At 47.4% G+C, this 27,126-nt stretch overlaps 1 protein-coding gene and 72 non-coding genes across 73 annotated transcripts in view; 49 read left to right on the top strand and 24 right to left on the bottom strand.

Moving 5' to 3' along the window:
* The window catches only part of LOC131708099 (uncharacterized), a 174,376-nt gene that overhangs the window by 85,643 nt on the left and 61,607 nt on the right, over nt 1-27,126 (top strand). The window lies entirely within an intron of this gene.
* trnas-gcu (transfer RNA serine (anticodon GCU)) lies at nt 115-196 on the top strand. The gene has a single exon. It is a non-coding gene; the product is annotated as a tRNA-Ser (tRNA).
* On the bottom strand, nt 436-509 carry trnat-agu (transfer RNA threonine (anticodon AGU)). Its single transcript has one exon. It is a non-coding gene; the product is annotated as a tRNA-Thr (tRNA).
* Nucleotides 702-796, top strand: trnai-uau (transfer RNA isoleucine (anticodon UAU)). Its single transcript has 2 exons — nt 702-739; nt 761-796. It is a non-coding gene; the product is annotated as a tRNA-Ile (tRNA).
* trnas-gcu (transfer RNA serine (anticodon GCU)) lies at nt 1,243-1,324 on the top strand. Its single transcript has one exon. It is a non-coding gene; the product is annotated as a tRNA-Ser (tRNA).
* trnat-agu (transfer RNA threonine (anticodon AGU)) lies at nt 1,564-1,637 on the bottom strand. The gene has a single exon. It is a non-coding gene; the product is annotated as a tRNA-Thr (tRNA).
* Nucleotides 1,830-1,924, top strand: trnai-uau (transfer RNA isoleucine (anticodon UAU)). Its single transcript has 2 exons — nt 1,830-1,867; nt 1,889-1,924. It is a non-coding gene; the product is annotated as a tRNA-Ile (tRNA).
* Nucleotides 2,371-2,452, top strand: trnas-gcu (transfer RNA serine (anticodon GCU)). Its single transcript has one exon. It is a non-coding gene; the product is annotated as a tRNA-Ser (tRNA).
* Nucleotides 2,692-2,765, bottom strand: trnat-agu (transfer RNA threonine (anticodon AGU)). The gene has a single exon. It is a non-coding gene; the product is annotated as a tRNA-Thr (tRNA).
* On the top strand, nt 2,958-3,052 carry trnai-uau (transfer RNA isoleucine (anticodon UAU)). Its single transcript has 2 exons — nt 2,958-2,995; nt 3,017-3,052. It is a non-coding gene; the product is annotated as a tRNA-Ile (tRNA).
* trnas-gcu (transfer RNA serine (anticodon GCU)) lies at nt 3,499-3,580 on the top strand. The gene has a single exon. It is a non-coding gene; the product is annotated as a tRNA-Ser (tRNA).
* On the bottom strand, nt 3,820-3,893 carry trnat-agu (transfer RNA threonine (anticodon AGU)). The gene has a single exon. It is a non-coding gene; the product is annotated as a tRNA-Thr (tRNA).
* trnai-uau (transfer RNA isoleucine (anticodon UAU)) lies at nt 4,086-4,180 on the top strand. Its single transcript has 2 exons — nt 4,086-4,123; nt 4,145-4,180. It is a non-coding gene; the product is annotated as a tRNA-Ile (tRNA).
* On the top strand, nt 4,627-4,708 carry trnas-gcu (transfer RNA serine (anticodon GCU)). Its single transcript has one exon. It is a non-coding gene; the product is annotated as a tRNA-Ser (tRNA).
* trnat-agu (transfer RNA threonine (anticodon AGU)) lies at nt 4,948-5,021 on the bottom strand. The gene has a single exon. It is a non-coding gene; the product is annotated as a tRNA-Thr (tRNA).
* trnai-uau (transfer RNA isoleucine (anticodon UAU)) lies at nt 5,214-5,308 on the top strand. Its single transcript has 2 exons — nt 5,214-5,251; nt 5,273-5,308. It is a non-coding gene; the product is annotated as a tRNA-Ile (tRNA).
* trnas-gcu (transfer RNA serine (anticodon GCU)) lies at nt 5,755-5,836 on the top strand. Its single transcript has one exon. It is a non-coding gene; the product is annotated as a tRNA-Ser (tRNA).
* Nucleotides 6,076-6,149, bottom strand: trnat-agu (transfer RNA threonine (anticodon AGU)). Its single transcript has one exon. It is a non-coding gene; the product is annotated as a tRNA-Thr (tRNA).
* trnai-uau (transfer RNA isoleucine (anticodon UAU)) lies at nt 6,342-6,436 on the top strand. The gene is made up of 2 exons: nt 6,342-6,379; nt 6,401-6,436. It is a non-coding gene; the product is annotated as a tRNA-Ile (tRNA).
* trnas-gcu (transfer RNA serine (anticodon GCU)) lies at nt 6,883-6,964 on the top strand. Its single transcript has one exon. It is a non-coding gene; the product is annotated as a tRNA-Ser (tRNA).
* trnat-agu (transfer RNA threonine (anticodon AGU)) lies at nt 7,204-7,277 on the bottom strand. Its single transcript has one exon. It is a non-coding gene; the product is annotated as a tRNA-Thr (tRNA).
* trnai-uau (transfer RNA isoleucine (anticodon UAU)) lies at nt 7,470-7,564 on the top strand. Its single transcript has 2 exons — nt 7,470-7,507; nt 7,529-7,564. It is a non-coding gene; the product is annotated as a tRNA-Ile (tRNA).
* Nucleotides 8,011-8,092, top strand: trnas-gcu (transfer RNA serine (anticodon GCU)). The gene has a single exon. It is a non-coding gene; the product is annotated as a tRNA-Ser (tRNA).
* Nucleotides 8,332-8,405, bottom strand: trnat-agu (transfer RNA threonine (anticodon AGU)). The gene has a single exon. It is a non-coding gene; the product is annotated as a tRNA-Thr (tRNA).
* Nucleotides 8,598-8,692, top strand: trnai-uau (transfer RNA isoleucine (anticodon UAU)). Its single transcript has 2 exons — nt 8,598-8,635; nt 8,657-8,692. It is a non-coding gene; the product is annotated as a tRNA-Ile (tRNA).
* trnas-gcu (transfer RNA serine (anticodon GCU)) lies at nt 9,139-9,220 on the top strand. The gene has a single exon. It is a non-coding gene; the product is annotated as a tRNA-Ser (tRNA).
* Nucleotides 9,460-9,533, bottom strand: trnat-agu (transfer RNA threonine (anticodon AGU)). Its single transcript has one exon. It is a non-coding gene; the product is annotated as a tRNA-Thr (tRNA).
* On the top strand, nt 9,726-9,820 carry trnai-uau (transfer RNA isoleucine (anticodon UAU)). Its single transcript has 2 exons — nt 9,726-9,763; nt 9,785-9,820. It is a non-coding gene; the product is annotated as a tRNA-Ile (tRNA).
* Nucleotides 10,263-10,344, top strand: trnas-gcu (transfer RNA serine (anticodon GCU)). Its single transcript has one exon. It is a non-coding gene; the product is annotated as a tRNA-Ser (tRNA).
* Nucleotides 10,584-10,657, bottom strand: trnat-agu (transfer RNA threonine (anticodon AGU)). The gene has a single exon. It is a non-coding gene; the product is annotated as a tRNA-Thr (tRNA).
* Nucleotides 10,850-10,944, top strand: trnai-uau (transfer RNA isoleucine (anticodon UAU)). Its single transcript has 2 exons — nt 10,850-10,887; nt 10,909-10,944. It is a non-coding gene; the product is annotated as a tRNA-Ile (tRNA).
* Nucleotides 11,387-11,468, top strand: trnas-gcu (transfer RNA serine (anticodon GCU)). Its single transcript has one exon. It is a non-coding gene; the product is annotated as a tRNA-Ser (tRNA).
* On the bottom strand, nt 11,708-11,781 carry trnat-agu (transfer RNA threonine (anticodon AGU)). The gene has a single exon. It is a non-coding gene; the product is annotated as a tRNA-Thr (tRNA).
* On the top strand, nt 11,974-12,068 carry trnai-uau (transfer RNA isoleucine (anticodon UAU)). Its single transcript has 2 exons — nt 11,974-12,011; nt 12,033-12,068. It is a non-coding gene; the product is annotated as a tRNA-Ile (tRNA).
* On the top strand, nt 12,511-12,592 carry trnas-gcu (transfer RNA serine (anticodon GCU)). The gene has a single exon. It is a non-coding gene; the product is annotated as a tRNA-Ser (tRNA).
* trnat-agu (transfer RNA threonine (anticodon AGU)) lies at nt 12,832-12,905 on the bottom strand. Its single transcript has one exon. It is a non-coding gene; the product is annotated as a tRNA-Thr (tRNA).
* On the top strand, nt 13,098-13,192 carry trnai-uau (transfer RNA isoleucine (anticodon UAU)). The gene is made up of 2 exons: nt 13,098-13,135; nt 13,157-13,192. It is a non-coding gene; the product is annotated as a tRNA-Ile (tRNA).
* Nucleotides 13,635-13,716, top strand: trnas-gcu (transfer RNA serine (anticodon GCU)). The gene has a single exon. It is a non-coding gene; the product is annotated as a tRNA-Ser (tRNA).
* On the bottom strand, nt 13,956-14,029 carry trnat-agu (transfer RNA threonine (anticodon AGU)). Its single transcript has one exon. It is a non-coding gene; the product is annotated as a tRNA-Thr (tRNA).
* trnai-uau (transfer RNA isoleucine (anticodon UAU)) lies at nt 14,222-14,316 on the top strand. Its single transcript has 2 exons — nt 14,222-14,259; nt 14,281-14,316. It is a non-coding gene; the product is annotated as a tRNA-Ile (tRNA).
* Nucleotides 14,759-14,840, top strand: trnas-gcu (transfer RNA serine (anticodon GCU)). The gene has a single exon. It is a non-coding gene; the product is annotated as a tRNA-Ser (tRNA).
* trnat-agu (transfer RNA threonine (anticodon AGU)) lies at nt 15,080-15,153 on the bottom strand. Its single transcript has one exon. It is a non-coding gene; the product is annotated as a tRNA-Thr (tRNA).
* On the top strand, nt 15,346-15,440 carry trnai-uau (transfer RNA isoleucine (anticodon UAU)). Its single transcript has 2 exons — nt 15,346-15,383; nt 15,405-15,440. It is a non-coding gene; the product is annotated as a tRNA-Ile (tRNA).
* On the top strand, nt 15,883-15,964 carry trnas-gcu (transfer RNA serine (anticodon GCU)). The gene has a single exon. It is a non-coding gene; the product is annotated as a tRNA-Ser (tRNA).
* On the bottom strand, nt 16,204-16,277 carry trnat-agu (transfer RNA threonine (anticodon AGU)). The gene has a single exon. It is a non-coding gene; the product is annotated as a tRNA-Thr (tRNA).
* trnai-uau (transfer RNA isoleucine (anticodon UAU)) lies at nt 16,470-16,564 on the top strand. Its single transcript has 2 exons — nt 16,470-16,507; nt 16,529-16,564. It is a non-coding gene; the product is annotated as a tRNA-Ile (tRNA).
* trnas-gcu (transfer RNA serine (anticodon GCU)) lies at nt 17,007-17,088 on the top strand. The gene has a single exon. It is a non-coding gene; the product is annotated as a tRNA-Ser (tRNA).
* Nucleotides 17,328-17,401, bottom strand: trnat-agu (transfer RNA threonine (anticodon AGU)). Its single transcript has one exon. It is a non-coding gene; the product is annotated as a tRNA-Thr (tRNA).
* trnai-uau (transfer RNA isoleucine (anticodon UAU)) lies at nt 17,592-17,686 on the top strand. Its single transcript has 2 exons — nt 17,592-17,629; nt 17,651-17,686. It is a non-coding gene; the product is annotated as a tRNA-Ile (tRNA).
* trnas-gcu (transfer RNA serine (anticodon GCU)) lies at nt 18,133-18,214 on the top strand. The gene has a single exon. It is a non-coding gene; the product is annotated as a tRNA-Ser (tRNA).
* On the bottom strand, nt 18,454-18,527 carry trnat-agu (transfer RNA threonine (anticodon AGU)). Its single transcript has one exon. It is a non-coding gene; the product is annotated as a tRNA-Thr (tRNA).
* Nucleotides 18,720-18,814, top strand: trnai-uau (transfer RNA isoleucine (anticodon UAU)). Its single transcript has 2 exons — nt 18,720-18,757; nt 18,779-18,814. It is a non-coding gene; the product is annotated as a tRNA-Ile (tRNA).
* trnas-gcu (transfer RNA serine (anticodon GCU)) lies at nt 19,253-19,334 on the top strand. Its single transcript has one exon. It is a non-coding gene; the product is annotated as a tRNA-Ser (tRNA).
* Nucleotides 19,574-19,647, bottom strand: trnat-agu (transfer RNA threonine (anticodon AGU)). The gene has a single exon. It is a non-coding gene; the product is annotated as a tRNA-Thr (tRNA).
* Nucleotides 19,838-19,932, top strand: trnai-uau (transfer RNA isoleucine (anticodon UAU)). Its single transcript has 2 exons — nt 19,838-19,875; nt 19,897-19,932. It is a non-coding gene; the product is annotated as a tRNA-Ile (tRNA).
* trnas-gcu (transfer RNA serine (anticodon GCU)) lies at nt 20,377-20,458 on the top strand. The gene has a single exon. It is a non-coding gene; the product is annotated as a tRNA-Ser (tRNA).
* On the bottom strand, nt 20,698-20,771 carry trnat-agu (transfer RNA threonine (anticodon AGU)). The gene has a single exon. It is a non-coding gene; the product is annotated as a tRNA-Thr (tRNA).
* On the top strand, nt 20,964-21,058 carry trnai-uau (transfer RNA isoleucine (anticodon UAU)). Its single transcript has 2 exons — nt 20,964-21,001; nt 21,023-21,058. It is a non-coding gene; the product is annotated as a tRNA-Ile (tRNA).
* On the top strand, nt 21,501-21,582 carry trnas-gcu (transfer RNA serine (anticodon GCU)). Its single transcript has one exon. It is a non-coding gene; the product is annotated as a tRNA-Ser (tRNA).
* Nucleotides 21,822-21,895, bottom strand: trnat-agu (transfer RNA threonine (anticodon AGU)). Its single transcript has one exon. It is a non-coding gene; the product is annotated as a tRNA-Thr (tRNA).
* trnai-uau (transfer RNA isoleucine (anticodon UAU)) lies at nt 22,088-22,182 on the top strand. The gene is made up of 2 exons: nt 22,088-22,125; nt 22,147-22,182. It is a non-coding gene; the product is annotated as a tRNA-Ile (tRNA).
* On the top strand, nt 22,621-22,702 carry trnas-gcu (transfer RNA serine (anticodon GCU)). The gene has a single exon. It is a non-coding gene; the product is annotated as a tRNA-Ser (tRNA).
* On the bottom strand, nt 22,942-23,015 carry trnat-agu (transfer RNA threonine (anticodon AGU)). The gene has a single exon. It is a non-coding gene; the product is annotated as a tRNA-Thr (tRNA).
* trnai-uau (transfer RNA isoleucine (anticodon UAU)) lies at nt 23,208-23,302 on the top strand. Its single transcript has 2 exons — nt 23,208-23,245; nt 23,267-23,302. It is a non-coding gene; the product is annotated as a tRNA-Ile (tRNA).
* trnas-gcu (transfer RNA serine (anticodon GCU)) lies at nt 23,745-23,826 on the top strand. Its single transcript has one exon. It is a non-coding gene; the product is annotated as a tRNA-Ser (tRNA).
* On the bottom strand, nt 24,066-24,139 carry trnat-agu (transfer RNA threonine (anticodon AGU)). Its single transcript has one exon. It is a non-coding gene; the product is annotated as a tRNA-Thr (tRNA).
* On the top strand, nt 24,332-24,426 carry trnai-uau (transfer RNA isoleucine (anticodon UAU)). The gene is made up of 2 exons: nt 24,332-24,369; nt 24,391-24,426. It is a non-coding gene; the product is annotated as a tRNA-Ile (tRNA).
* Nucleotides 25,145-25,226, top strand: trnas-gcu (transfer RNA serine (anticodon GCU)). Its single transcript has one exon. It is a non-coding gene; the product is annotated as a tRNA-Ser (tRNA).
* Nucleotides 25,466-25,539, bottom strand: trnat-agu (transfer RNA threonine (anticodon AGU)). The gene has a single exon. It is a non-coding gene; the product is annotated as a tRNA-Thr (tRNA).
* Nucleotides 25,732-25,826, top strand: trnai-uau (transfer RNA isoleucine (anticodon UAU)). Its single transcript has 2 exons — nt 25,732-25,769; nt 25,791-25,826. It is a non-coding gene; the product is annotated as a tRNA-Ile (tRNA).
* trnas-gcu (transfer RNA serine (anticodon GCU)) lies at nt 26,269-26,350 on the top strand. Its single transcript has one exon. It is a non-coding gene; the product is annotated as a tRNA-Ser (tRNA).
* trnat-agu (transfer RNA threonine (anticodon AGU)) lies at nt 26,590-26,663 on the bottom strand. The gene has a single exon. It is a non-coding gene; the product is annotated as a tRNA-Thr (tRNA).
* On the top strand, nt 26,856-26,950 carry trnai-uau (transfer RNA isoleucine (anticodon UAU)). The gene is made up of 2 exons: nt 26,856-26,893; nt 26,915-26,950. It is a non-coding gene; the product is annotated as a tRNA-Ile (tRNA).

The raw sequence follows: 27,126 nt of genomic DNA, 5'->3' as shown, positions 1-27,126 counted from the left end.
GACAGCTGCCCACCAGTTTGATGCAATTGATCCCTTTCATTTCTGAGACAACTGCTCACGTTCCAGGGTTTCATCCTGAAATGTAGCTCTTCTTTGACAGCACGCAGCACGGCAGATGAGGTGGCCGAGTGGTTAAGGCGATGGACTGCTAATCCATTGTGCTCTGCACGCGTGGGTTCGAATCCCATCCTCGTCGGCTTTTGGCACTTTTTCCTCCGTGGCCTCGGCTCTCCTTCCCTGTGCAGCTTTGACCTGCGTTTAGCTCTGTGGCACTACAGATAGCGCGTTGGACCGTGCTGAGCTGTGCTGCGTGGCGTGACTAAAAGGTTGTGGCTGAGTTCCAGCAGTCTCGCAAGATTTTCTCCTTCGTTTACACTTTAAAATTCAAATCATTTTCTTTTGTGGTTGTTTTTAATAAACAAATTGAGAACATGGAGGTGCTGCTGGGATTCGAACCCAGGATCTCCTGTTTACTAGACAGGCACTTTAACCAACTAAGCCACAGCACCCTGGCCCTGCCTGCAGCTTGCTGAAGTGAAGGGCTTTGTTGCACAGTCCCAAGATCTGCCGGCCATGTAGAGGGATTTCCTAAGTGTGTCAGCCGGCTCCTGGCTTGCTGAAGTGAAGGGCTTTGTTGCAGTCCCAAGATCTGCCTTCCATTTGGAGGGATTTCCTAAGTTTGTCAGCCGGCTCCTGCTGACGCTCCAGTGGCGCAATCGGTTAGCGCGCGGTACTTATATAGCAGTATGTCTGCAGAGCAATGCCGAGGTTGTGAGTTCGAGGCTCACCTGGAGCACTTCCCTTTTCTCGGTCAGTTTATTCCAGTAGGTTTTGCTTCAACGATAATGTTCATCAAGTGTGAGATTTGGTAGAAAATAGGAATAAAATAATATCCGCACACGCAGACATACCTATATTTATGTATATATTTACAAGTCAAAAGACAGATAGATTGAATGAATGAATGAATGAATGAATGAATGAATATTTGAAAAAGCCTGAAAGGAGGTGTAAGAGTTTGCTTCTGATCACAAAATATGATTTTAGTGAAGGGGGAAGAAAAAGGGCTTGGAGATGCCAGGGATTGAGCCCGGGGCCTCATACATGCAAAGCATGAGCTCTACCACGGACAGCTGCCCACCAGTTTGATGCAATTGATCCCTTTCATTTCTGAGACAACTGCTCACGTTCCAGGGTTTCATCCTGAAATGTAGCTCTTCTTTGACAGCACGCAGCACGGCAGATGAGGTGGCCGAGTGGTTAAGGCGATGGACTGCTAATCCATTGTGCTCTGCACGCGTGGGTTCGAATCCCATCCTCGTCGGCTTTTGGCACTTTTTCCTCCGTGGCCTCGGCTCTCCTTCCCTGTGCAGCTTTGACCTGCGTTTAGCTCTGTGGCACTACAGATAGCGCGTTGGACCGTGCTGAGCTGTGCTGCGTGGCGTGACTAAAAGGTTGTGGCTGAGTTCCAGCAGTCTCGCAAGATTTTCTCCTTCGTTTACACTTTAAAATTCAAATCATTTTCTTTTGTGGTTGTTTTTAATAAACAAATTGAGAACATGGAGGTGCTGCTGGGATTCGAACCCAGGATCTCCTGTTTACTAGACAGGCACTTTAACCAACTAAGCCACAGCACCCTGGCCCTGCCTGCAGCTTGCTGAAGTGAAGGGCTTTGTTGCACAGTCCCAAGATCTGCCGGCCATGTAGAGGGATTTCCTAAGTGTGTCAGCCGGCTCCTGGCTTGCTGAAGTGAAGGGCTTTGTTGCAGTCCCAAGATCTGCCTTCCATTTGGAGGGATTTCCTAAGTTTGTCAGCCGGCTCCTGCTGACGCTCCAGTGGCGCAATCGGTTAGCGCGCGGTACTTATATAGCAGTATGTCTGCAGAGCAATGCCGAGGTTGTGAGTTCGAGGCTCACCTGGAGCACTTCCCTTTTCTCGGTCAGTTTATTCCAGTAGGTTTTGCTTCAACGATAATGTTCATCAAGTGTGAGATTTGGTAGAAAATAGGAATAAAATAATATCCGCACACGCAGACATACCTATATTTATGTATATATTTACAAGTCAAAAGACAGATAGATTGAATGAATGAATGAATGAATGAATGAATGAATATTTGAAAAAGCCTGAAAGGAGGTGTAAGAGTTTGCTTCTGATCACAAAATATGATTTTAGTGAAGGGGGAAGAAAAAGGGCTTGGAGATGCCAGGGATTGAGCCCGGGGCCTCATACATGCAAAGCATGAGCTCTACCACGGACAGCTGCCCACCAGTTTGATGCAATTGATCCCTTTCATTTCTGAGACAACTGCTCACGTTCCAGGGTTTCATCCTGAAATGTAGCTCTTCTTTGACAGCACGCAGCACGGCAGATGAGGTGGCCGAGTGGTTAAGGCGATGGACTGCTAATCCATTGTGCTCTGCACGCGTGGGTTCGAATCCCATCCTCGTCGGCTTTTGGCACTTTTTCCTCCGTGGCCTCGGCTCTCCTTCCCTGTGCAGCTTTGACCTGCGTTTAGCTCTGTGGCACTACAGATAGCGCGTTGGACCGTGCTGAGCTGTGCTGCGTGGCGTGACTAAAAGGTTGTGGCTGAGTTCCAGCAGTCTCGCAAGATTTTCTCCTTCGTTTACACTTTAAAATTCAAATCATTTTCTTTTGTGGTTGTTTTTAATAAACAAATTGAGAACATGGAGGTGCTGCTGGGATTCGAACCCAGGATCTCCTGTTTACTAGACAGGCACTTTAACCAACTAAGCCACAGCACCCTGGCCCTGCCTGCAGCTTGCTGAAGTGAAGGGCTTTGTTGCACAGTCCCAAGATCTGCCGGCCATGTAGAGGGATTTCCTAAGTGTGTCAGCCGGCTCCTGGCTTGCTGAAGTGAAGGGCTTTGTTGCAGTCCCAAGATCTGCCTTCCATTTGGAGGGATTTCCTAAGTTTGTCAGCCGGCTCCTGCTGACGCTCCAGTGGCGCAATCGGTTAGCGCGCGGTACTTATATAGCAGTATGTCTGCAGAGCAATGCCGAGGTTGTGAGTTCGAGGCTCACCTGGAGCACTTCCCTTTTCTCGGTCAGTTTATTCCAGTAGGTTTTGCTTCAACGATAATGTTCATCAAGTGTGAGATTTGGTAGAAAATAGGAATAAAATAATATCCGCACACGCAGACATACCTATATTTATGTATATATTTACAAGTCAAAAGACAGATAGATTGAATGAATGAATGAATGAATGAATGAATGAATATTTGAAAAAGCCTGAAAGGAGGTGTAAGAGTTTGCTTCTGATCACAAAATATGATTTTAGTGAAGGGGGAAGAAAAAGGGCTTGGAGATGCCAGGGATTGAGCCCGGGGCCTCATACATGCAAAGCATGAGCTCTACCACGGACAGCTGCCCACCAGTTTGATGCAATTGATCCCTTTCATTTCTGAGACAACTGCTCACGTTCCAGGGTTTCATCCTGAAATGTAGCTCTTCTTTGACAGCACGCAGCACGGCAGATGAGGTGGCCGAGTGGTTAAGGCGATGGACTGCTAATCCATTGTGCTCTGCACGCGTGGGTTCGAATCCCATCCTCGTCGGCTTTTGGCACTTTTTCCTCCGTGGCCTCGGCTCTCCTTCCCTGTGCAGCTTTGACCTGCGTTTAGCTCTGTGGCACTACAGATAGCGCGTTGGACCGTGCTGAGCTGTGCTGCGTGGCGTGACTAAAAGGTTGTGGCTGAGTTCCAGCAGTCTCGCAAGATTTTCTCCTTCGTTTACACTTTAAAATTCAAATCATTTTCTTTTGTGGTTGTTTTTAATAAACAAATTGAGAACATGGAGGTGCTGCTGGGATTCGAACCCAGGATCTCCTGTTTACTAGACAGGCACTTTAACCAACTAAGCCACAGCACCCTGGCCCTGCCTGCAGCTTGCTGAAGTGAAGGGCTTTGTTGCACAGTCCCAAGATCTGCCGGCCATGTAGAGGGATTTCCTAAGTGTGTCAGCCGGCTCCTGGCTTGCTGAAGTGAAGGGCTTTGTTGCAGTCCCAAGATCTGCCTTCCATTTGGAGGGATTTCCTAAGTTTGTCAGCCGGCTCCTGCTGACGCTCCAGTGGCGCAATCGGTTAGCGCGCGGTACTTATATAGCAGTATGTCTGCAGAGCAATGCCGAGGTTGTGAGTTCGAGGCTCACCTGGAGCACTTCCCTTTTCTCGGTCAGTTTATTCCAGTAGGTTTTGCTTCAACGATAATGTTCATCAAGTGTGAGATTTGGTAGAAAATAGGAATAAAATAATATCCGCACACGCAGACATACCTATATTTATGTATATATTTACAAGTCAAAAGACAGATAGATTGAATGAATGAATGAATGAATGAATGAATGAATATTTGAAAAAGCCTGAAAGGAGGTGTAAGAGTTTGCTTCTGATCACAAAATATGATTTTAGTGAAGGGGGAAGAAAAAGGGCTTGGAGATGCCAGGGATTGAGCCCGGGGCCTCATACATGCAAAGCATGAGCTCTACCACGGACAGCTGCCCACCAGTTTGATGCAATTGATCCCTTTCATTTCTGAGACAACTGCTCACGTTCCAGGGTTTCATCCTGAAATGTAGCTCTTCTTTGACAGCACGCAGCACGGCAGATGAGGTGGCCGAGTGGTTAAGGCGATGGACTGCTAATCCATTGTGCTCTGCACGCGTGGGTTCGAATCCCATCCTCGTCGGCTTTTGGCACTTTTTCCTCCGTGGCCTCGGCTCTCCTTCCCTGTGCAGCTTTGACCTGCGTTTAGCTCTGTGGCACTACAGATAGCGCGTTGGACCGTGCTGAGCTGTGCTGCGTGGCGTGACTAAAAGGTTGTGGCTGAGTTCCAGCAGTCTCGCAAGATTTTCTCCTTCGTTTACACTTTAAAATTCAAATCATTTTCTTTTGTGGTTGTTTTTAATAAACAAATTGAGAACATGGAGGTGCTGCTGGGATTCGAACCCAGGATCTCCTGTTTACTAGACAGGCACTTTAACCAACTAAGCCACAGCACCCTGGCCCTGCCTGCAGCTTGCTGAAGTGAAGGGCTTTGTTGCACAGTCCCAAGATCTGCCGGCCATGTAGAGGGATTTCCTAAGTGTGTCAGCCGGCTCCTGGCTTGCTGAAGTGAAGGGCTTTGTTGCAGTCCCAAGATCTGCCTTCCATTTGGAGGGATTTCCTAAGTTTGTCAGCCGGCTCCTGCTGACGCTCCAGTGGCGCAATCGGTTAGCGCGCGGTACTTATATAGCAGTATGTCTGCAGAGCAATGCCGAGGTTGTGAGTTCGAGGCTCACCTGGAGCACTTCCCTTTTCTCGGTCAGTTTATTCCAGTAGGTTTTGCTTCAACGATAATGTTCATCAAGTGTGAGATTTGGTAGAAAATAGGAATAAAATAATATCCGCACACGCAGACATACCTATATTTATGTATATATTTACAAGTCAAAAGACAGATAGATTGAATGAATGAATGAATGAATGAATGAATGAATATTTGAAAAAGCCTGAAAGGAGGTGTAAGAGTTTGCTTCTGATCACAAAATATGATTTTAGTGAAGGGGGAAGAAAAAGGGCTTGGAGATGCCAGGGATTGAGCCCGGGGCCTCATACATGCAAAGCATGAGCTCTACCACGGACAGCTGCCCACCAGTTTGATGCAATTGATCCCTTTCATTTCTGAGACAACTGCTCACGTTCCAGGGTTTCATCCTGAAATGTAGCTCTTCTTTGACAGCACGCAGCACGGCAGATGAGGTGGCCGAGTGGTTAAGGCGATGGACTGCTAATCCATTGTGCTCTGCACGCGTGGGTTCGAATCCCATCCTCGTCGGCTTTTGGCACTTTTTCCTCCGTGGCCTCGGCTCTCCTTCCCTGTGCAGCTTTGACCTGCGTTTAGCTCTGTGGCACTACAGATAGCGCGTTGGACCGTGCTGAGCTGTGCTGCGTGGCGTGACTAAAAGGTTGTGGCTGAGTTCCAGCAGTCTCGCAAGATTTTCTCCTTCGTTTACACTTTAAAATTCAAATCATTTTCTTTTGTGGTTGTTTTTAATAAACAAATTGAGAACATGGAGGTGCTGCTGGGATTCGAACCCAGGATCTCCTGTTTACTAGACAGGCACTTTAACCAACTAAGCCACAGCACCCTGGCCCTGCCTGCAGCTTGCTGAAGTGAAGGGCTTTGTTGCACAGTCCCAAGATCTGCCGGCCATGTAGAGGGATTTCCTAAGTGTGTCAGCCGGCTCCTGGCTTGCTGAAGTGAAGGGCTTTGTTGCAGTCCCAAGATCTGCCTTCCATTTGGAGGGATTTCCTAAGTTTGTCAGCCGGCTCCTGCTGACGCTCCAGTGGCGCAATCGGTTAGCGCGCGGTACTTATATAGCAGTATGTCTGCAGAGCAATGCCGAGGTTGTGAGTTCGAGGCTCACCTGGAGCACTTCCCTTTTCTCGGTCAGTTTATTCCAGTAGGTTTTGCTTCAACGATAATGTTCATCAAGTGTGAGATTTGGTAGAAAATAGGAATAAAATAATATCCGCACACGCAGACATACCTATATTTATGTATATATTTACAAGTCAAAAGACAGATAGATTGAATGAATGAATGAATGAATGAATGAATGAATATTTGAAAAAGCCTGAAAGGAGGTGTAAGAGTTTGCTTCTGATCACAAAATATGATTTTAGTGAAGGGGGAAGAAAAAGGGCTTGGAGATGCCAGGGATTGAGCCCGGGGCCTCATACATGCAAAGCATGAGCTCTACCACGGACAGCTGCCCACCAGTTTGATGCAATTGATCCCTTTCATTTCTGAGACAACTGCTCACGTTCCAGGGTTTCATCCTGAAATGTAGCTCTTCTTTGACAGCACGCAGCACGGCAGATGAGGTGGCCGAGTGGTTAAGGCGATGGACTGCTAATCCATTGTGCTCTGCACGCGTGGGTTTGAATCCCATCCTCGTCGGCTTTTGGCACTTTTTCCTCCGTGGCCTCGGCTCTCCTTCCCTGTGCAGCTTTGACCTGCGTTTAGCTCTGTGGCACTACAGATAGCGCGTTGGACCGTGCTGAGCTGTGCTGCGTGGCGTGACTAAAAGGTTGTGGCTGAGTTCCAGCAGTCTCGCAAGATTTTCTCCTTCGTTTACACTTTAAAATTCAAATCATTTTCTTTTGTGGTTGTTTTTAATAAACAAATTGAGAACATGGAGGTGCTGCTGGGATTCGAACCCAGGATCTCCTGTTTACTAGACAGGCACTTTAACCAACTAAGCCACAGCACCCTGGCCCTGCCTGCAGCTTGCTGAAGTGAAGGGCTTTGTTGCACAGTCCCAAGATCTGCCGGCCATGTAGAGGGATTTCCTAAGTGTGTCAGCCGGCTCCTGGCTTGCTGAAGTGAAGGGCTTTGTTGCAGTCCCAAGATCTGCCTTCCATTTGGAGGGATTTCCTAAGTTTGTCAGCCGGCTCCTGCTGACGCTCCAGTGGCGCAATCGGTTAGCGCGCGGTACTTATATAGCAGTATGTCTGCAGAGCAATGCCGAGGTTGTGAGTTCGAGGCTCACCTGGAGCACTTCCCTTTTCTCGGTCAGTTTATTCCAGTAGGTTTTGCTTCAACGATAATGTTCATCAAGTGTGAGATTTGGTAGAAAATAGGAATAAAATAATATCCGCACACGCAGACATACCTATATTTATGTATATATTTACAAGTCAAAAGACAGATAGATTGAATGAATGAATGAATGAATGAATGAATGAATATTTGAAAAAGCCTGAAAGGAGGTGTAAGAGTTTGCTTCTGATCACAAAATATGATTTTAGTGAAGGGGGAAGAAAAAGGGCTTGGAGATGCCAGGGATTGAGCCCGGGGCCTCATACATGCAAAGCATGAGCTCTACCACGGACAGCTGCCCACCAGTTTGATGCAATTGATCCCTTTTATTTCTGAGACAACTGCTCACGTTCCAGGGTTTCATCCTGAAATGTAGCTCTTCTTTGACAGCACGCAGCACGGCAGATGAGGTGGCCGAGTGGTTAAGGCGATGGACTGCTAATCCATTGTGCTCTGCACGCGTGGGTTCGAATCCCATCCTCGTCGGCTTTTGGCACTTTTTCCTCCGTGGCCTCGGCTCTCCTTCCCTGTGCAGCTTTGACCTGCGTTTAGCTCTGTGGCACTACAGATAGCGCGTTGGACCGTGCTGAGCTGTGCTGCGTGGCGTGACTAAAAGGTTGTGGCTGAGTTCCAGCAGTCTCGCAAGATTTTCTCCTTCGTTTACACTTTAAAATTCAAATCATTTTCTTTTGTGGTTGTTTTTAATAAACAAATTGAGAACATGGAGGTGCTGCTGGGATTCGAACCCAGGATCTCCTGTTTACTAGACAGGCACTTTAACCAACTAAGCCACAGCACCCTGGCCCTGCCTGCAGCTTGCTGAAGTGAAGGGCTTTGTTGCACAGTCCCAAGATCTGCCGGCCATGTAGAGGGATTTCCTAAGTGTGTCAGCCGGCTCCTGGCTTGCTGAAGTGAAGGGCTTTGTTGCAGTCCCAAGATCTGCCTTCCATTTGGAGGGATTTCCTAAGTTTGTCAGCCGGCTCCTGCTGACGCTCCAGTGGCGCAATCGGTTAGCGCGCGGTACTTATATAGCAGTATGTCTGCAGAGCAATGCCGAGGTTGTGAGTTCGAGGCTCACCTGGAGCACTTCCCTTTTCTCGGTCAGTTTATTCCAGTAGGTTTTGCTTCAACGATAATGTTCATCAAGTGTGAGATTTGGTAGAAAATAGGAATAAAATAATATCCGCACACGCAGACATACCTATATTTATGTATATATTTACAAGTCAAAAGACAGATAGATTGAATGAATGAATGAATGAATGAATGAATGAATATTTGAAAAAGCCTGAAAGGAGGTGTAAGAGTTTGCTTCTGATCACAAAATATGATTTTAGTGAAGGGGGAAGAAAAAGGGCTTGGAGATGCCAGGGATTGAGCCCGGGGCCTCATACATGCAAAGCATGAGCTCTACCACGGACAGCTGCCCACCAGTTTGATGCAATTGATCCCTTTTATTTCTGAGACAACTGCTCACGTTCCAGGGTTTCATCCTGAAATGTAGCTCTTCTTTGACAGCACGCAGCACGGCAGATGAGGTGGCCGAGTGGTTAAGGCGATGGACTGCTAATCCATTGTGCTCTGCACGCGTGGGTTCGAATCCCATCCTCGTCGGCTTTTGGCACTTTTTCCTCCGTGGCCTCGGCTCTCCTTCCCTGTGCAGCTTTGACCTGCGTTTAGCTCTGTGGCACTACAGATAGCGCGTTGGACCGTGCTGAGCTGTGCTGCGTGGCGTGACTAAAAGGTTGTGGCTGAGTTCCAGCAGTCTCGCAAGATTTTCTCCTTCGTTTACACTTTAAAATTCAAATCATTTTCTTTTGTGGTTGTTTTTAATAAACAAATTGAGAACATGGAGGTGCTGCTGGGATTCGAACCCAGGATCTCCTGTTTACTAGACAGGCACTTTAACCAACTAAGCCACAGCACCCAGGCCCTGCCTGCAGATTGCTGAAGTGAAGGGCTTTGTTGCACAGTCCCAAGATCTGCCGGCCATGTAGAGGGATTTCCTAAGTGTGTCAGCCGGCTCCTGGCTTGCTGAAGTGAAGGGCTTTGTTGCAGTCCCAAGATCTGCCTTCCATTTGGAGGGATTTCCTAAGTTTGTCAGCCGGCTCCTGCTGACGCTCCAGTGGCGCAATCGGTTAGCGCGCGGTACTTATATAGCAGTATGTCTGCAGAGCAATGCCGAGGTTGTGAATTCGAGGCTCACCTGGAGCACTTCCCTTTTCTCGGTCAGTTTATTCCAGTAGGTTTTGCTTCAACGATAATGTTCATCAAGTGTGAGATTTGGTAGAAAATAGGAATAAAATAATATCCGCACACGCAGACATACCTATATTTATGTATATATTTACAAGTCAAAAGACAGATAGATTGAATGAATGAATGAATGAATGAATGAATATTTGAAAAAGCCTAAAAGGAGGTGTAAGAGTTTGCTTCTGATCACAAAATATGATTTTAGTGAAGGGGGAAGAAAAAGGGCTTGGAGATGCCAGGGATTTTGCCCGGGGCCTCATACATGCAAAGCATGAGCTCTACCACGGACAGCTGCCCACCAGTTTGATGCAATTGATCCCTTTTATTTCTGAGACAACTGCTCACGTTCCAGGGTTTCATCCTGAAATGTAGCTCTTCTTTGACAGCACGCAGCACGGCAGATGAGGTGGCCGAGTGGTTAAGGCGATGGACTGCTAATCCATTGTGCTCTGCACGCGTGGGTTCGAATCCCATCCTCGTCGGCTTTTGGCACTTTTTCCTCCGTGGCCTCGGCTCTCCTTCCCTGTGCAGCTTTGACCTGCGTTTAGCTCTGTGGCACTACAGATAGCGCGTTGGACCGTGCTGAGCTGTGCTGCGTGGCGTGACTAAAAGGTTGTGGCTGAGTTCCAGCAGTCTCGCAAGATTTTCTCCTTCGTTTACACTTTAAAATTCAAATCATTTTCTTTTGTGGTTGTTTTTAATAAACAAATTGAGAACATGGAGGTGCTGCTGGGATTCGAACCCAGGATCTCCTGTTTACTAGACAGGCACTTTAACCAACTAAGCCACAGCACCCTGGCCCTGCCTGCAGCTTGCTGAAGTGAAGGGCTTTGTTGCACAGTCCCAAGATCTGCCGGCCATGTAGAGGGATTTCCTAAGTGTGTCAGCCGGCTCCTGGCTTGCTGAAGTGAAGGGCTTTGTTGCAGTCCCAAGATCTGCCTTCCATTTGGAGGGATTTCCTAAGTTTGTCAGCCGGCTCCTGCTGACGCTCCAGTGGCGCAATCGGTTAGCGCGCGGTACTTATATAGCAGTATGTCTGCAGAGCAATGCCGAGGTTGTGAGTTCGAGGCTCACCTGGAGCACTTCCCTTTTCTCGGTCAGTTTATTCCAGTAGGTTTTGCTTCAACGATAATGTTCATCAAGTGTGAGATTTGGTAGAAAATAGGAATAAAATAATATCCGCACACGCAGACATACCTATATTTATGTATATATTTACAAGTCAAAAGACAGATAGATTGAATGAATGAATGAATGAATGAATGAATATTTGAAAAAGCCTGAAAGGAGGTGTAAGAGTTTGCTTCTGATCACAAAATATGATTTTAGTGAAGGGGGAAGAAAAAGGGCTTGGAGATGCCAGGGATTGAGCCCGGGGCCTCATACATGCAAAGCATGAGCTCTACCACGGACAGCTGCCCACCAGTTTGATGCAATTGATCCCTTTTATTTCTGAGACAACTGCTCACGTTCCAGGGTTTCATCCTGAAATGTAGCTCTTCTTTGACAGCACGCAGCACGGCAGATGAGGTGGCCGAGTGGTTAAGGCGATGGACTGCTAATCCATTGTGCTCTGCACGCGTGGGTTCGAATCCCATCCTCGTCGGCTTTTGGCACTTTTTCCTCCGTGGCCTCGGCTCTCCTTCCCTGTGCAGCTTTGACCTGCGTTTAGCTCTGTGGCACTACAGATAGCGCGTTGGACCGTGCTGAGCTGTGCTGCGTGGCGTGACTAAAAGGTTGTGGCTGAGTTCCAGCAGTCTCGCAAGATTTTCTCCTTCGTTTACACTTTAAAATTCAAATCATTTTCTTTTGTGGTTGTTTTTAATAAACAAATTGAGAACATGGAGGTGCTGCTGGGATTCGAACCCAGGATCTCCTGTTTACTAGACAGGCACTTTAACCAACTAAGCCACAGCACCCTGGCCCTGCCTGCAGCTTGCTGAAGTGAAGGGCTTTGTTGCACAGTCCCAAGATCTGCCGGCCATGTAGAGGGATTTCCTAAGTGTGTCAGCCGGCTCCTGGCTTGCTGAAGTGAAGGGCTTTGTTGCAGTCCCAAGATCTGCCTTCCATTTGGAGGGATTTCCTAAGTTTGTCAGCCGGCTCCTGCTGACGCTCCAGTGGCGCAATCGGTTAGCGCGCGGTACTTATATAGCAGTATGTCTGCAGAGCAATGCCGAGGTTGTGAGTTCGAGGCTCACCTGGAGCACTTCCCTTTTCTCGGTCAGTTTATTCCAGTAGGTTTTGCTTCAACGATAATGTTCATCAAGTGTGAGATTTGGTAGAAAATAGGAATAAAATAATATCCGCACACGCAGACATACCTATATTTATGTATATATTTACAAGTCAAAAGACAGATAGATTGAATGAATGAATGAATGAATGAATGAATATTTGAAAAAGCCTGAAAGGAGGTGTAAGAGTTTGCTTCTGATCACAAAATATGATTTTAGTGAAGGGGGAAGAAAAAGGGCTTGGAGATGCCAGGGATTGAGCCCGGGGCCTCATACATGCAAAGCATGAGCTCTACCACGGACAGCTGCCCACCAGTTTGATGCAATTGATCCCTTTCATTTCTGAGACAACTGCTCACGTTCCAGGGTTTCATCCTGAAATGTAGCTCTTCTTTGACAGCACGCAGCACGGCAGATGAGGTGGCCGAGTGGTTAAGGCGATGGACTGCTAATCCATTGTGCTCTGCACGCGTGGGTTCGAATCCCATCCTCGTCGGCTTTTGGCACTTTTTCCTCCGTGGCCTCGGCTCTCCTTCCCTGTGCAGCTTTGACCTGCGTTTAGCTCTGTGGCACTACAGATAGCGCGTTGGACCGTGCTGAGCTGTGCTGCGTGGCGTGACTAAAAGGTTGTGGCTGAGTTCCAGCAGTCTCGCAAGATTTTCTCCTTCGTTTACACTTTAAAATTCAAATCATTTTCTTTTGTGGTTGTTTTTAATAAACAAATTGAGAACATGGAGGTGCTGCTGGGATTCGAACCCAGGATCTCCTGTTTACTAGACAGGCACTTTAACCAACTAAGCCACAGCACCCTGGCCCTGCCTGCAGCTTGCTGAAGTGAAGGGCTTTGTTGCACAGTCCCAAGATCTGCCGGCCATGTAGAGGGATTTCCTAAGTGTGTCAGCCGGCTCCTGGCTTGCTGAAGTGAAGGGCTTTGTTGCAGTCCCAAGATCTGCCTTCCATTTGGAGGGATTTCCTAAGTTTGTCAGCCGGCTCCTGCTGACGCTCCAGTGGCGCAATCGGTTAGCGCGCGGTACTTATATAGCAGTATGTCTGCAGAGCAATGCCGAGGTTGTGAGTTCGAGGCTCACCTGGAGCACTTCCCTTTTCTCGGTCAGTTTATTCCAGTAGGTTTTGCTTCAACGATAATGTTCATCAAGTGTGAGATTTGGTAGAAAATAGGAATAAAATAATATCCGCACACGCAGACATACCTATATTTATGTATATATTTACAAGTCAAAAGACAGATAGATTGAATGAATGAATGAATGAATGAATGAATATTTGAAAAAGCCTGAAAGGAGGTGTAAGAGTTTGCTTCTGATCACAAAATATGATTTTAGTGAAGGGGGAAGAAAAAGGGCTTGGAGATGCCAGGGATTGAGCCCGGGGCCTCATACATGCAAAGCATGAGCTCTACCACGGACAGCTGCCCACCAGTTTGATGCAATTGATCCCTTTTATTTCTGAGACAACTGCTCACGTTCCAGGGTTTCATCCTGAAATGTAGCTCTTCTTTGACAGCACGCAGCACGGCAGATGAGGTGGCCGAGTGGTTAAGGCGATGGACTGCTAATCCATTGTGCTCTGCACGCGTGGGTTCGAATCCCATCCTCGTCGGCTTTTGGCACTTTTTCCTCCGTGGCCTCGGCTCTCCTTCCCTGTGCAGCTTTGACCTGCGTTTAGCTCTGTGGCACTACAGATAGCGCGTTGGACCGTGCTGAGCTGTGCTGCGTGGCGTGACTAAAAGGTTGTGGCTGAGTTCCAGCAGTCTCGCAAGATTTTCTCCTTCGTTTACACTTTAAAATTCAAATCATTTTCTTTTGTGGTTGTTTTTAATAAACAAATTGAGAACATGGAGGTGCTGCTGGGATTCGAACCCAGGATCTCCTGTTTACTAGACAGGCACTTTAACCAACTAAGCCACAGCACCCTGGCCCTGCCTGCAGCTTGCTGAAGTGAAGGGCTTTGTTGCACAGTCCCAAGATCTGCCGGCCATGTAGAGGGATTTCCTAAGTGTGTCAGCCGGCTCCTGGCTTGCTGAAGTGAAGGGCTTTGTTGCAGTCCCAAGATCTGCCTTCCATTTGGAGGGATTTCCTAAGTTTGTCAGCCGGCTCCTGCTGACGCTCCAGTGGCGCAATCGGTTAGCGCGCGGTACTTATATAGCAGTATGTCTGCAGAGCAATGCCGAGGTTGTGAGTTCGAGGCTCACCTGGAGCACTTCCCTTTTCTCGGTCAGTTTATTCCAGTAGGTTTTGCTTCAACGATAATGTTCATCAAGTGTGAGATTTGGTAGAAAATAGGAATAAAATAATATCCGCACACGCAGACATACCTATATTTATGTATATATTTACAAGTCAAAAGACAGATAGATTGAATGAATGAATGAATGAATGAATGAATATTTGAAAAAGCCTGAAAGGAGGTGTAAGAGTTTGCTTCTGATCACAAAATATGATTTTAGTGAAGGGGGAAGAAAAAGGGCTTGGAGATGCCAGGGATTGAGCCCGGGGCCTCATACATGCAAAGCATGAGCTCTACCACGGACAGCTGCCCACCAGTTTGATGCAATTGATCCCTTTTATTTCTGAGACAACTGCTCACGTTCCAGGGTTTCATCCTGAAATGTAGCTCTTCTTTGACAGCACGCAGCACGGCAGATGAGGTGGCCGAGTGGTTAAGGCGATGGACTGCTAATCCATTGTGCTCTGCACGCGTGGGTTCGAATCCCATCCTCGTCGGCTTTTGGCACTTTTTCCTCCGTGGCCTCGGCTCTCCTTCCCTGTGCAGCTTTGACCTGCGTTTAGCTCTGTGGCACTACAGATAGCGCGTTGGACCGTGCTGAGCTGTGCTGCGTGGCGTGACTAAAAGGTTGTGGCTGAGTTCCAGCAGTCTCGCAAGATTTTCTCCTTCGTTTACACTTTAAAATTCAAATCATTTTCTTTTGTGGTTGTTTTTAATAAACAAATTGAGAACATGGAGGTGCTGCTGGGATTCGAACCCAGGATCTCCTGTTTACTAGACAGGCATTTTAACCAACTAAGCCACAGCACCCTGGCCCTGCCTGCAGCTTGCTGAAGTGAAGGGCTTTGTTGCACAGTCCCAAGATCTGCCGGCCATGTAGAGGGATTTCCTAAGTGTGTCAGCCGGCTCCTGGCTTGCTGAAGTGAAGGGCTTTGTTGCAGTCCCAAGATCTGCCTTCCATTTGGAGGGATTTCCTAAGTTTGTCAGCCGGCTCCTGCTGACGCTCCAGTGGCGCAATCGGTTAGCGCGCGGTACTTATATAGCAGTATGTCTGCAGAGCAATGCCGAGGTTGTGAGTTCGAGGCTCACCTGGAGCACTTCCCTTTTCTCGGTCAGTTTATTCCAGTAGGTTTTGCTTCAACGATAATGTTCATCAAGTGTGAGATTTGGTAGAAAATAGGAATAAAATAATATCCGCACACGCAGACATACCTATATTTATGTATATATTTACAAGTCAAAAGACAGATAGATTGAATGAATGAATGAATGAATGAATGAATATTTGAAAAAGCCTGAAAGGAGGTGTAAGAGTTTGCTTCTGATCACAAAATATGATTTTAGTGAAGGGGGAAGAAAAAGGGCTTGGAGATGCCAGGGATTGAGCCCGGGGCCTCATACATGCAAAGCATGAGCTCTACCACGGACAGCTGCCCACCAGTTTGATGCAATTGATCCCTTTTATTTCTGAGACAACTGCTCACGTTCCAGGGTTTCATCCTGAAATGTAGCTCTTCTTTGACAGCACGCAGCACGGCAGATGAGGTGGCCGAGTGGTTAAGGCAATGGACTGCTAATCCATTGTGTTCTGCACGCGTGGGTTCGAATCCCATCCTCGTCGGCTTTTGGCACTTTTTCCTCCGTGGCCTCGGCTCTCCTTCCCTGTGCAGCTTTGACCTGCGTTTAGCTCTGTGGCACTACAGATAGCGCGTTGGACCGTGCTGAGCTGTGCTGCGTGGCGTGACTAAAAGGTTGTGGCTGAGTTCCAGCAGTCTCGCAAGATTTTCTCCTTCGTTTACACTTTAAAATTCAAATCATTTTCTTTTGTGGTTGTTTTTAATAAACAAATTGAGAACATGGAGGTGCTGCTGGGATTCGAACCCAGGATCTCCTGTTTACTAGACAGGCACTTTAACCAACTAAGCCACAGCACCCTGGCCCTGCCTGCAGCTTGCTGAAGTGAAGGGCTTTGTTGCACAGTCCCAAGATCTGCCGGCCATGTAGAGGGATTTCCTAAGTGTGTCAGCCGGCTCCTGGCTTGCTGAAGTGAAGGGCTTTGTTGCAGTCCCAAGATCTGCCTTCCATTTGGAGGGATTTCCTAAGTTTGTCAGCCGGCTCCTGCTGACGCTCCAGTGGCGCAATCGGTTAGCGCGCGGTACTTATATAGCAGTATGTCTGCAGAGCAATGCCGAGGTTGTGAGTTCGAGGCTCACCTGGAGCACTTCCCTTTTCTCGGTCAGTTTATTCCAGTAGGTTTTGCTTCAACGATAATGTTCATCAAGTGTGAGATTTGGTAGAAAATAGGAATAAAATAATATCCGCACACGCAGACATACCTATATTTATGTATATATTTACAAGTCAAAAGACAGATAGATTGAATGAATGAATGAATGAATGAATGAATATTTGAAAAAGCCTGAAAGGAGGTGTAAGAGTTTGCTTCTGATCACAAAATATGATTTTAGTGAAGGGGGAAGAAAAAGGGCTTGGAGATGCCAGGGATTGAGCCCGGGGCCTCATACATGCAAAGCATGAGCTCTACCACGGACAGCTGCCCACCAGTTTGATGCAATTGATCCCTTTTATTTCTGAGACAACTGCTCACGTTCCAGGGTTTCATCCTGAAATGTAGCTCTTCTTTGACAGCACGCAGCACGGCAGATGAGGTGGCCGAGTGGTTAAGGCGATGGACTGCTAATCCATTGTGCTCTGCACGCGTGGGTTCGAATCCCATCCTCGTCGGCTTTTGGCACTTTTTCCTCCGTGGCCTCGGCTCTCCTTCCCTGTGCAGCTTTGACCTGCGTTTAGCTCTGTGGCACTACAGATAGCGCGTTGGACCGTGCTGAGCTGTGCTGCGTGGCGTGACTAAAAGGTTGTGGCTGAGTTCCAGCAGTCTCGCAAGATTTTCTCCTTCGTTTACACTTTAAAATTCAAATCATTTTCTTTTGTGGTTGTTTTTAATAAACAAATTGAGAACATGGAGGTGCTGCTGGGATTCGAACCCAGGATCTCCTGTTTACTAGACAGGCACTTTAACCAACTAAGCCACAGCACCCTGGCCCTGCCTGCAGCTTGCTGAAGTGAAGGGCTTTGTTGCACAGTCCCAAGATCTGCCGGCCATGTAGAGGGATTTCCTAAGTGTGTCAGCCGGCTCCTGGCTTGCTGAAGTGAAGGGCTTTGTTGGTCCCAAGATCTGCCTTCCATTTGGAGGGATTTCCTAAGTTTGTCAGCCGGCTCCTGCTGACGCTCCAGTGGCGCAATCGGTTAGCGCGCGGTACTTATATAGCAGTATGTCTGCAGAGCAATGCCGAGGTTGTGAGTTCGAGGCTCACCTGGAGCACTTCCCTTTTCTCGGTCAGTTTATTCCAGTAGGTTTTGCTTCAACGATAATGTTCATCAAGTGTGAGATTTGGTAGAAAATAGGAATAAAATAATATCCGCACACGCAGACATACCTATATTTATGTATATATTTACAAGTCAAAAGACAGATAGATTGAATGAATGAATGAATGAATGAATGAATGAATATTTGAAAAAGCCTGAAAGGAGGTGTAAGAGTTTGCTTCTGATCACAAAATATGATTTTAGTGAAGGGGGAAGAAAAAGGGCTTGGAGATGCCAGGGATTGAGCCCGGGGCCTCATACATGCAAAGCATGAGCTCTACCACGGACAGCTGCCCACCAGTTTGATGCAATTGATCCCTTTTATTTCTGAGACAACTGCTCACGTTCCAGGGTTTCATCCTGAAATGTAGCTCTTCTTTGACAGCACGCAGCACGGCAGATGAGGTGGCCGAGTGGTTAAGGCGATGGACTGCTAATCCATTGTGCTCTGCACGCGTGGGTTCGAATCCCATCCTCGTCGGCTTTTGGCACTTTTTCCTCCGTGGCCTCGGCTCTCCTTCCCTGTGCAGCTTTGACCTGCGTTTAGCTCTGTGGCACTACAGATAGCGCGTTGGACCGTGCTGAGCTGTGCTGCGTGGCGTGACTAAAAGGTTGTGGCTGAGTTCCAGCAGTCTCGCAAGATTTTCTCCTTCGTTTACACTTTAAAATTCAAATCATTTTCTTTTGTGGTTGTTTTTAATAAACAAATTGAGAACATGGAGGTGCTGCTGGGATTCGAACCCAGGATCTCCTGTTTACTAGACAGGCACTTTAACCAACTAAGCCACAGCACCCTGGCCCTGCCTGCAGCTTGCTGAAGTGAAGGGCTTTGTTGCACAGTCCCAAGATCTGCCGGCCATGTAGAGGGATTTCCTAAGTGTGTCAGCCGGCTCCTGGCTTGCTGAAGTGAAGGGCTTTGTTGCAGTCCCAAGATCTGCCTTCCATTTGGAGGGATTTCCTAAGTTTGTCAGCCGGCTCCTGCTGACGCTCCAGTGGCGCAATCGGTTAGCGCGCGGTACTTATATAGCAGTATGTCTGCAGAGCAATGCCGAGGTTGTGAGTTCGAGGCTCACCTGGAGCACTTCCCTTTTCTCGGTCAGTTTATTCCAGTAGGTTTTGCTTCAACGATAATGTTCATCAAGTGTGAGATTTGGTAGAAAATAGGAATAAAATAATATCCGCACACGCAGACATACCTATATGTATATATTTACAAGTCAAAAGACAGATAGATTGAATGAATGAATGAATGAATGAATGAATATTTGAAAAAGCCTGAAAGGAGGTGTAAGAGTTTGCTTCTGATCACAAAATATGATTTTAGTGAAGGGGGAAGAAAAAGGGCTTGGAGATGCCAGGGATTGAGCCCGGGGCCTCATACATGCAAAGCATGAGCTCTACCACGGACAGCTGCCCACCAGTTTGATGCAATTGATCCCTTTTATTTCTGAGACAACTGCTCACGTTCCAGGGTTTCATCCTGAAATGTAGCTCTTCTTTGACAGCACGCAGCACGGCAGATGAGGTGGCCGAGTGGTTAAGGCGATGGACTGCTAATCCATTGTGCTCTGCACGCGTGGGTTCGAATCCCATCCTCGTCGGCTTTTGGCACTTTTTCCTCCGTGGCCTCGGCTCTCCTTCCCTGTGCAGCTTTGACCTGCGTTTAGCTCTGTGGCACTACAGATAGCGCGTTGGACCGTGCTGAGCTGTGCTGCGTGGCGTGACTAAAAGGTTGTGGCTGAGTTCCAGCAGTCTCGCAAGATTTTCTCCTTCGTTTACACTTTAAAATTCAAATCATTTTCTTTTGTGGTTGTTTTTAATAAACAAATTGAGAACATGGAGGTGCTGCTGGGATTCGAACCCAGGATCTCCTGTTTACTAGACAGGCACTTTAACCAACTAAGCCACAGCACCCTGGCCCTGCCTGCAGCTTGCTGAAGTGAAGGGCTTTGTTGCACAGTCCCAAGATCTGCCGGCCATGTAGAGGGATTTCCTAAGTGTGTCAGCCGGCTCCTGGCTTGCTGAAGTGAAGGGCTTTGTTGGTCCCAAGATCTGCCTTCCATTTGGAGGGATTTCCTAAGTTTGTCAGCCGGCTCCTGCTGACGCTCCAGTGGCGCAATCGGTTAGCGCGCGGTACTTATATAGCAGTATGTCTGCAGAGCAATGCCGAGGTTGTGAGTTCGAGGCTCACCTGGAGCACTTCCCTTTTCTCGGTCAGTTTATTCCAGTAGGTTTTGCTTCAACGATAATGTTCATCAAGTGTGAGATTTGGTAGAAAATAGGAATAAAATAATATCCGCACACGCAGACATACCTATATTTATGTATATATTTACAAGTCAAAAGACAGATAGATTGAATGAATGAATGAATGAATGAATGAATGAATATTTGAAAAAGCCTGAAAGGAGGTGTAAGAGTTTGCTTCTGATCACAAAATATGATTTTAGTGAAGGGGGAAGAAAAAGGGCTTGGAGATGCCAGGGATTGAGCCCGGGGCCTCATACATGCAAAGCATGAGCTCTACCACGGACAGCTGCCCACCAGTTTGATGCAATTGATCCCTTTTATTTCTGACAACTGCTCACGTTCCAGGGTTTCATCCTGAAATGTAGCTCTTCTTTGACAGCACGCAGCACGGCAGATGAGGTGGCCGAGTGGTTAAGGCGATGGACTGCTAATCCATTGTGCTCTGCACGCGTGGGTTCGAATCCCATCCTCGTCGGCTTTTGGCACTTTTTCCTCCGTGGCCTCGGCTCTCCTTCCCTGTGCAGCTTTGACCTGCGTTTAGCTCTGTGGCACTACAGATAGCGCGTTGGACCGTGCTGAGCTGTGCTGCGTGGCGTGACTAAAAGGTTGTGGCTGAGTTCCAGCAGTCTCGCAAGATTTTCTCCTTCGTTTACACTTTAAAATTCAAATCATTTTCTTTTGTGGTTGTTTTTAATAAACAAATTGAGAACATGGAGGTGCTGCTGGGATTCGAACCCAGGATCTCCTGTTTACTAGACAGGCACTTTAACCAACTAAGCCACAGCACCCTGGCCCTGCCTGCAGCTTGCTGAAGTGAAGGGCTTTGTTGCACAGTCCCAAGATCTGCCGGCCATGTAGAGGGATTTCCTAAGTGTGTCAGCCGGCTCCTGGCTTGCTGAAGTGAAGGGCTTTGTTGCAGTCCCAAGATCTGCCTTCCATTTGGAGGGATTTCCTAAGTTTGTCAGCCGGCTCCTGCTGACGCTCCAGTGGCGCAATCGGTTAGCGCGCGGTACTTATATAGCAGTATGTCTGCAGAGCAATGCCGAGGTTGTGAGTTCGAGGCTCACCTGGAGCACTTCCCTTTTCTCGGTCAGTTTATTCCAGTAGGTTTTGCTTCAACGATAATGTTCATCAAGTGTGAGATTTGGTAGAAAATAGGAATAAAATAATATCCGCACACGCAGACATACCTATATTTATGTATATATTTACAAGTCAAAAGACAGATAGATTGAATGAATGAATGAATGAATGAATGAATATTTGAAAAAGCCTGAAAGGAGGTGTAAGAGTTTGCTTCTGATCACAAAATATGATTTTAGTGAAGGGGGAAGAAAAAGGGCTTGGAGATGCCAGGGATTGAGCCCGGGGCCTCATACATGCAAAGCATGAGCTCTACCACGGACAGCTGCCCACCAGTTTGATGCAATTGATCCCTTTCATTTCTGAGACAACTGCTCACGTTCCAGGGTTTCATCCTGAAATGTAGCTCTTCTTTGACAGCACGCAGCACGGCAGATGAGGTGGCCGAGTGGTTAAGGCGATGGACTGCTAATCCATTGTGCTCTGCACGCGTGGGTTCGAATCCCATCCTCGTCGGCTTTTGGCACTTTTTCCTCCGTGGCCTCGGCTCTCCTTCCCTGTGCAGCTTTGACCTGCGTTTAGCTCTGTGGCACTACAGATAGCGCGTTGGACCGTGCTGAGCTGTGCTGCGTGGCGTGACTAAAAGGTTGTGGCTGAGTTCCAGCAGTCTCGCAAGATTTTCTCCTTCGTTTACACTTTAAAATTCAAATCATTTTCTTTTGTGGTTGTTTTTAATAAACAAATTGAGAACATGGAGGTGCTGCTGGGATTCGAACCCAGGATCTCCTGTTTACTAGACAGGCACTTTAACCAACTAAGCCACAGCACCCTGGCCCTGCCTGCAGCTTGCTGAAGTGAAGGGCTTTGTTGCACAGTCCCAAGATCTGCCGGCCATGTAGAGGGATTTCCTAAGTGTGTCAGCCGGCTCCTGGCTTGCTGAAGTGAAGGGCTTTGTTGCAGTCCCAAGATCTGCCTTCCATTTGGAGGGATTTCCTAAGTTTGTCAGCCGGCTCCTGCTGACGCTCCAGTGGCGCAATCGGTTAGCGCGCGGTACTTATATAGCAGTATGTCTGCAGAGCAATGCCGAGGTTGTGAGTTCGAGACTCACCTGGAGCACTTCCCTTTTCTCGGTCAGTTTATTCCAGTAGGTTTTGCTTCAACGATAATGTTCATCAAGTGTGAGATTTGGTAGAAAATAGGAATAAAATAATATCTGCACACGCAGACATACCTATATTTATGTATATATTTACAAGTCAAAAGACAGATAGATTGAATGAATGAATGAATGAATGAATATTTGAAAAAGCCTGAAAGGAGGTGTAAGAGTTTGCTTCTGATCACAAAATATGATTTTAGTGAAGGGGGAAGAAAAAGGGCTTGGAGATGCCAGGGATTGAGCCCGGGGCCTCATACATGCAAAGCATGAGCTCTACCACGGACAGCTGCCCACCAGTTTGATGCAATTGATCCCTTTCATTTCTGAGACAACTGCTCACGTTCCAGGGTTTCATCCTGAAATGTAGCTCTTCTTTGACAGCACGCAGCACGGCAGATGAGGTGGCCGAGTGGTTAAGGCGATGGACTGCTAATCCATTGTGCTCTGCACGCGTGGGTTCGAATCCCATCCTCGTCGGCTTTTGGCACTTTTTCCTCCGTGGCCTCGGCTCTCCTTCCCTGTGCAGCTTTGACCTGCGTTTAGCTCTGTGGCACTACAGATAGCGCGTTGGACCGTGCTGAGCTGTGCTGCGTGGCGTGACTAAAAGGTTGTGGCTGAGTTCCAGCAGTCTCGCAAGATTTTCTCCTTCGTTTACACTTTAAAATTCAAATCATTTTCTTTTGTGGTTGTTTTTAATAAACAAATTGAGAACATGGAGGTGCTGCTGGGATTCGAACCCAGGATCTCCTGTTTACTAGACAGGCACTTTAACCAACTAAGCCACAGCACCCTGGCCCTGCCTGCAGCTTGCTGAAGTGAAGGGCTTTGTTGCACAGTCCCAAGATCTGCCGGCCATGTAGAGGGATTTCCTAAGTGTGTCAGCCGGCTCCTGGCTTGCTGAAGTGAAGGGCTTTGTTGCAGTCCCAAGATCTGCCTTCCATTTGGAGGGATTTCCTAAGTTTGTCAGCCGGCTCCTTCTGACGCTCCAGTGGCGCAATCGGTTAGCGCGCGGTACTTATATAGCAGTATGTCTGAAGAGCAATGCCGAGGTCGTGAGTTCGAGGCTCACCTGCAACACTTCCCTTTTCTCGGTCAGTTTATTCCAGTAGGTTTTGCTTCAACGATAATGTTCATCAAGTGCGAGATTTGGTAGAAAATAGGAATAAAATAATATCCGCACACGCAGACATACCTATATTTATGTATATATTTACAAGTCAAAAGACAGATAGATTGAATGAATGAATGAATGAATGAATGAATATTTGAAAAAGCCTGAAAGGAGGTGTAAGAGTTTGCTTCTGATCACAAAATATGATTTTAGTGAAGGGGGAAGAAAAAGGGCTTGGAGATGCCAGGGATTGAGCCCGGGGCCTCATACATGCAAAGCATGAGCTCTACCACGGACAGCTGCCCACCAGTTTGATGCAATTGATCCCTTTCATTTCTGAGACAACTGCTCACGTTCCAGGGTTTCATCCTGAAATGTAGCTCTTCTTTGACAGCACGCAGCACGGCAGATGAGGTGGCCGAGTGGTTAAGGCGATGGACTGCTAATCCATTGTGCTCTGCACGCGTGGGTTCGAATCCCATCCTCGTCGGCTTTTGGCACTTTTTCCTCCGTGGCCTCGGCTCTCCTTCCCTGTGCAGCTTTGACCTGCGTTTAGCTCTGTGGCACTACAGATAGCGCGTTGGACCGTGCTGAGCTGTGCTGCGTGGCGTGACTAAAAGGTTGTGGCTGAGTTCCAGCAGTCTCGCAAGATTTTCTCCTTCGTTTACACTTTAAAATTCAAATCATTTTCTTTTGTGGTTGTTTTTAATAAACAAATTGAGAACATGGAGGTGCTGCTGGGATTCGAACCCAGGATCTCCTGTTTACTAGACAGGCACTTTAACCAACTAAGCCACAGCACCCTGGCCCTGCCTGCAGCTTGCTGAAGTGAAGGGCTTTGTTGCACAGTCCCAAGATCTGCCGGCCATGTAGAGGGATTTCCTAAGTGTGTCAGCCGGCTCCTGGCTTGCTGAAGTGAAGGGCTTTGTTGCAGTCCCAAGATCTGCCTTCCATTTGGAGGGATTTCCTAAGTTTGTCAGCCGGCTCCTGCTGACGCTCCAGTGGCGCAATCGGTTAGCGCGCGGTACTTATATAGCAGTATGTCTGCAGAGCAATGCCGAGGTTGTGAGTTCGAGGCTCACCTGGAGCACTTCCCTTTTCTCGGTCAGTTTATTCCAGTAGGTTTTGCTTCAACGATAATGTTCATCAAGTGTGAGATTTGGTAGAAAATAGGAATAAAATAATATCCGCACACGCAGACATACCTATTATTATTATTATTATTTATTTCTTAGCAGACGCCCTTATCCAGGGCGACTTACAATTGTTACAAGATATCACATTATTTTTACATACAGTTGGGTTTTTACTGGAGCAATTTTAGGTAAAGTACCTTGCTCAAGGGTACAGCAGCAGTGTCCCATACCAGGGATTGAACCCACAACCCTCCTGTCAAGAGTCCAGAGCCCTAACCACTACGCCACACTGCTGACCTATATTTATGTATATATTTACAAGTCAAAAGACAGATAGATTGAATGAATGAATGAATGAATGAATGAATGAATGAATGAATGAATGAATGAATGAATGAATGAATGAATGAATGAATATTTGAAAAAGCCTGAAAGGAGGTGTAAGAGTTTGCTTCTGATCACAAAATATGATTTTAGTGAAGGGGGAAGAAAAAGGGCTTGGAGATGCCAGGGATTGAGCCCGGGGCCTCATACATGCAAAGCATGAGCTCTACCACGGACAGCTGCCCACCAGTTTGATGCAATTGATCCCTTTCATTTCTGAGACAACTGCTCACGTTCCAGGGTTTCATCCTGAAATGTAGCTCTTCTTTGACAGCACGCAGCACGGCAGATGAGGTGGCCGAGTGGTTAAGGCGATGGACTGCTAATCCATTGTGCTCTGCACGCGTGGGTTCGAATCCCATCCTCGTCGGCTTTTGGCACTTTTTCCTCCGTGGCCTCGGCTCTCCTTCCCTGTGCAGCTTTGACCTGCGTTTAGCTCTGTGGCACTACAGATAGCGCGTTGGACCGTGCTGAGCTGTGCTGCGTGGCGTGACTAAAAGGTTGTGGCTGAGTTCCAGCAGTCTCGCAAGATTTTCTCCTTCGTTTACACTTTAAAATTCAAATCATTTTCTTTTGTGGTTGTTTTTAATAAACAAATTGAGAACATGGAGGTGCTGCTGGGATTCGAACCCAGGATCTCCTGTTTACTAGACAGGCACTTTAACCAACTAAGCCACAGCACCCTGGCCCTGCCTGCAGCTTGCTGAAGTGAAGGGCTTTGTTGCACAGTCCCAAGATCTGCCGGCCATGTAGAGGGATTTCCTAAGTGTGTCAGCCGGCTCCTGGCTTGCTGAAGTGAAGGGCTTTGTTGCAGTCCCAAGATCTGCCTTCCATTTGGAGGGATTTCCTAAGTTTGTCAGCCGGCTCCTGCTGACGCTCCAGTGGCGCAATCGGTTAGCGCGCGGTACTTATATAGCAGTATGTCTGCAGAGCAATGCCGAGGTTGTGAGTTCGAGGCTCACCTGGAGCACTTCCCTTTTCTCGGTCAGTTTATTCCAGTAGGTTTTGCTTCAACGATAATGTTCATCAAGTGTGAGATTTGGTAGAAAATAGGAATAAAATAATATCCGCACACGCAGACATACCTATATTTATGTATATATTTACAAGTCAAAAGACAGATAGATTGAATGAATGAATGAATGAATGAATGAATATTTGAAAAAGCCTGAAAGGAGGTGTAAGAGTTTGCTTCTGATCACAAAATATGATTTTAGTGAAGGGGGAAGAAAAAGGGCTTGGAGATGCCAGGGATTGAGCCCGGGGCCTCATACATGCAAAGCATGAGCTCTACCACGGACAGCTGCCCACCAGTTTGATGCAATTGATCCCTTTCATTTCTGAGACAACTGCTCACGTTCCAGGGTTTCATCCTGAAATGTAGCTCTTCTTTGACAGCACGCAGCACGGCAGATGAGGTGGCCGAGTGGTTAAGGCGATGGACTGCTAATCCATTGTGCTCTGCACGCGTGGGTTCGAATCCCATCCTCGTCGGCTTTTGGCACTTTTTCCTCCGTGGCCTCGGCTCTCCTTCCCTGTGCAGCTTTGACCTGCGTTTAGCTCTGTGGCACTACAGATAGCGCGTTGGACCGTGCTGAGCTGTGCTGCGTGGCGTGACTAAAAGGTTGTGGCTGAGTTCCAGCAGTCTCGCAAGATTTTCTCCTTCGTTTACACTTTAAAATTCAAATCATTTTCTTTTGTGGTTTTTTTTAATAAACAAATTGAGAACATGGAGGTGCTGCTGGGATTCGAACCCAGGATCTCCTGTTTACTAGACAGGCACTTTAACCAACTAAGCCACAGCACCCTGGCCCTGCCTGCCGCTTGCTGAAGTGAAGGGCTTTGTTGCACAGTCCCAAGATCTGCCTGCCATGTAGAGGGATTTCCTAAGTGTGTCAGCCGGCTCCTGGCTTGCTGAAGTGAAGGGCTTTGTTGCAGTCCCAAGATCTGCCTTCCATTTGGAGGGATTTCCTAAGTTTGTCAGCCGGCTCCTGCTGACGCTCCAGTGGCGCAATCGGTTAGCGCGCGGTACTTATATAGCAGTATGTCTGCAGAGCAATGCCGAGGTTGTGAGTTCGAGGCTCACCTGGAGCACTTCCCTTTTCTCGGTCAGTTTATTCCAGTAGGTTTTGCTTCAACGATAATGTTCATCAAGTGTGAGATTTGGTAGAAAATAGGAATAAAATAATATCCGCACACGCAGACATACCTATATTTATGTATATATTTACAAGTCAAAAGACAGATAGATTGAATGAATGAATGAATGA

The sequence above is a fragment of the Acipenser ruthenus genome, chromosome 40, assembly GCF_902713425.1.
Source record: "Acipenser ruthenus chromosome 40, fAciRut3.2 maternal haplotype, whole genome shotgun sequence".
NCBI classification, from domain to species: domain Eukaryota; kingdom Metazoa; phylum Chordata; class Actinopteri; order Acipenseriformes; family Acipenseridae; genus Acipenser; species Acipenser ruthenus.
Note: the sequence above shows the minus strand (reverse complement) of the source record. Positions and strands in the feature narration are given on the sequence as shown.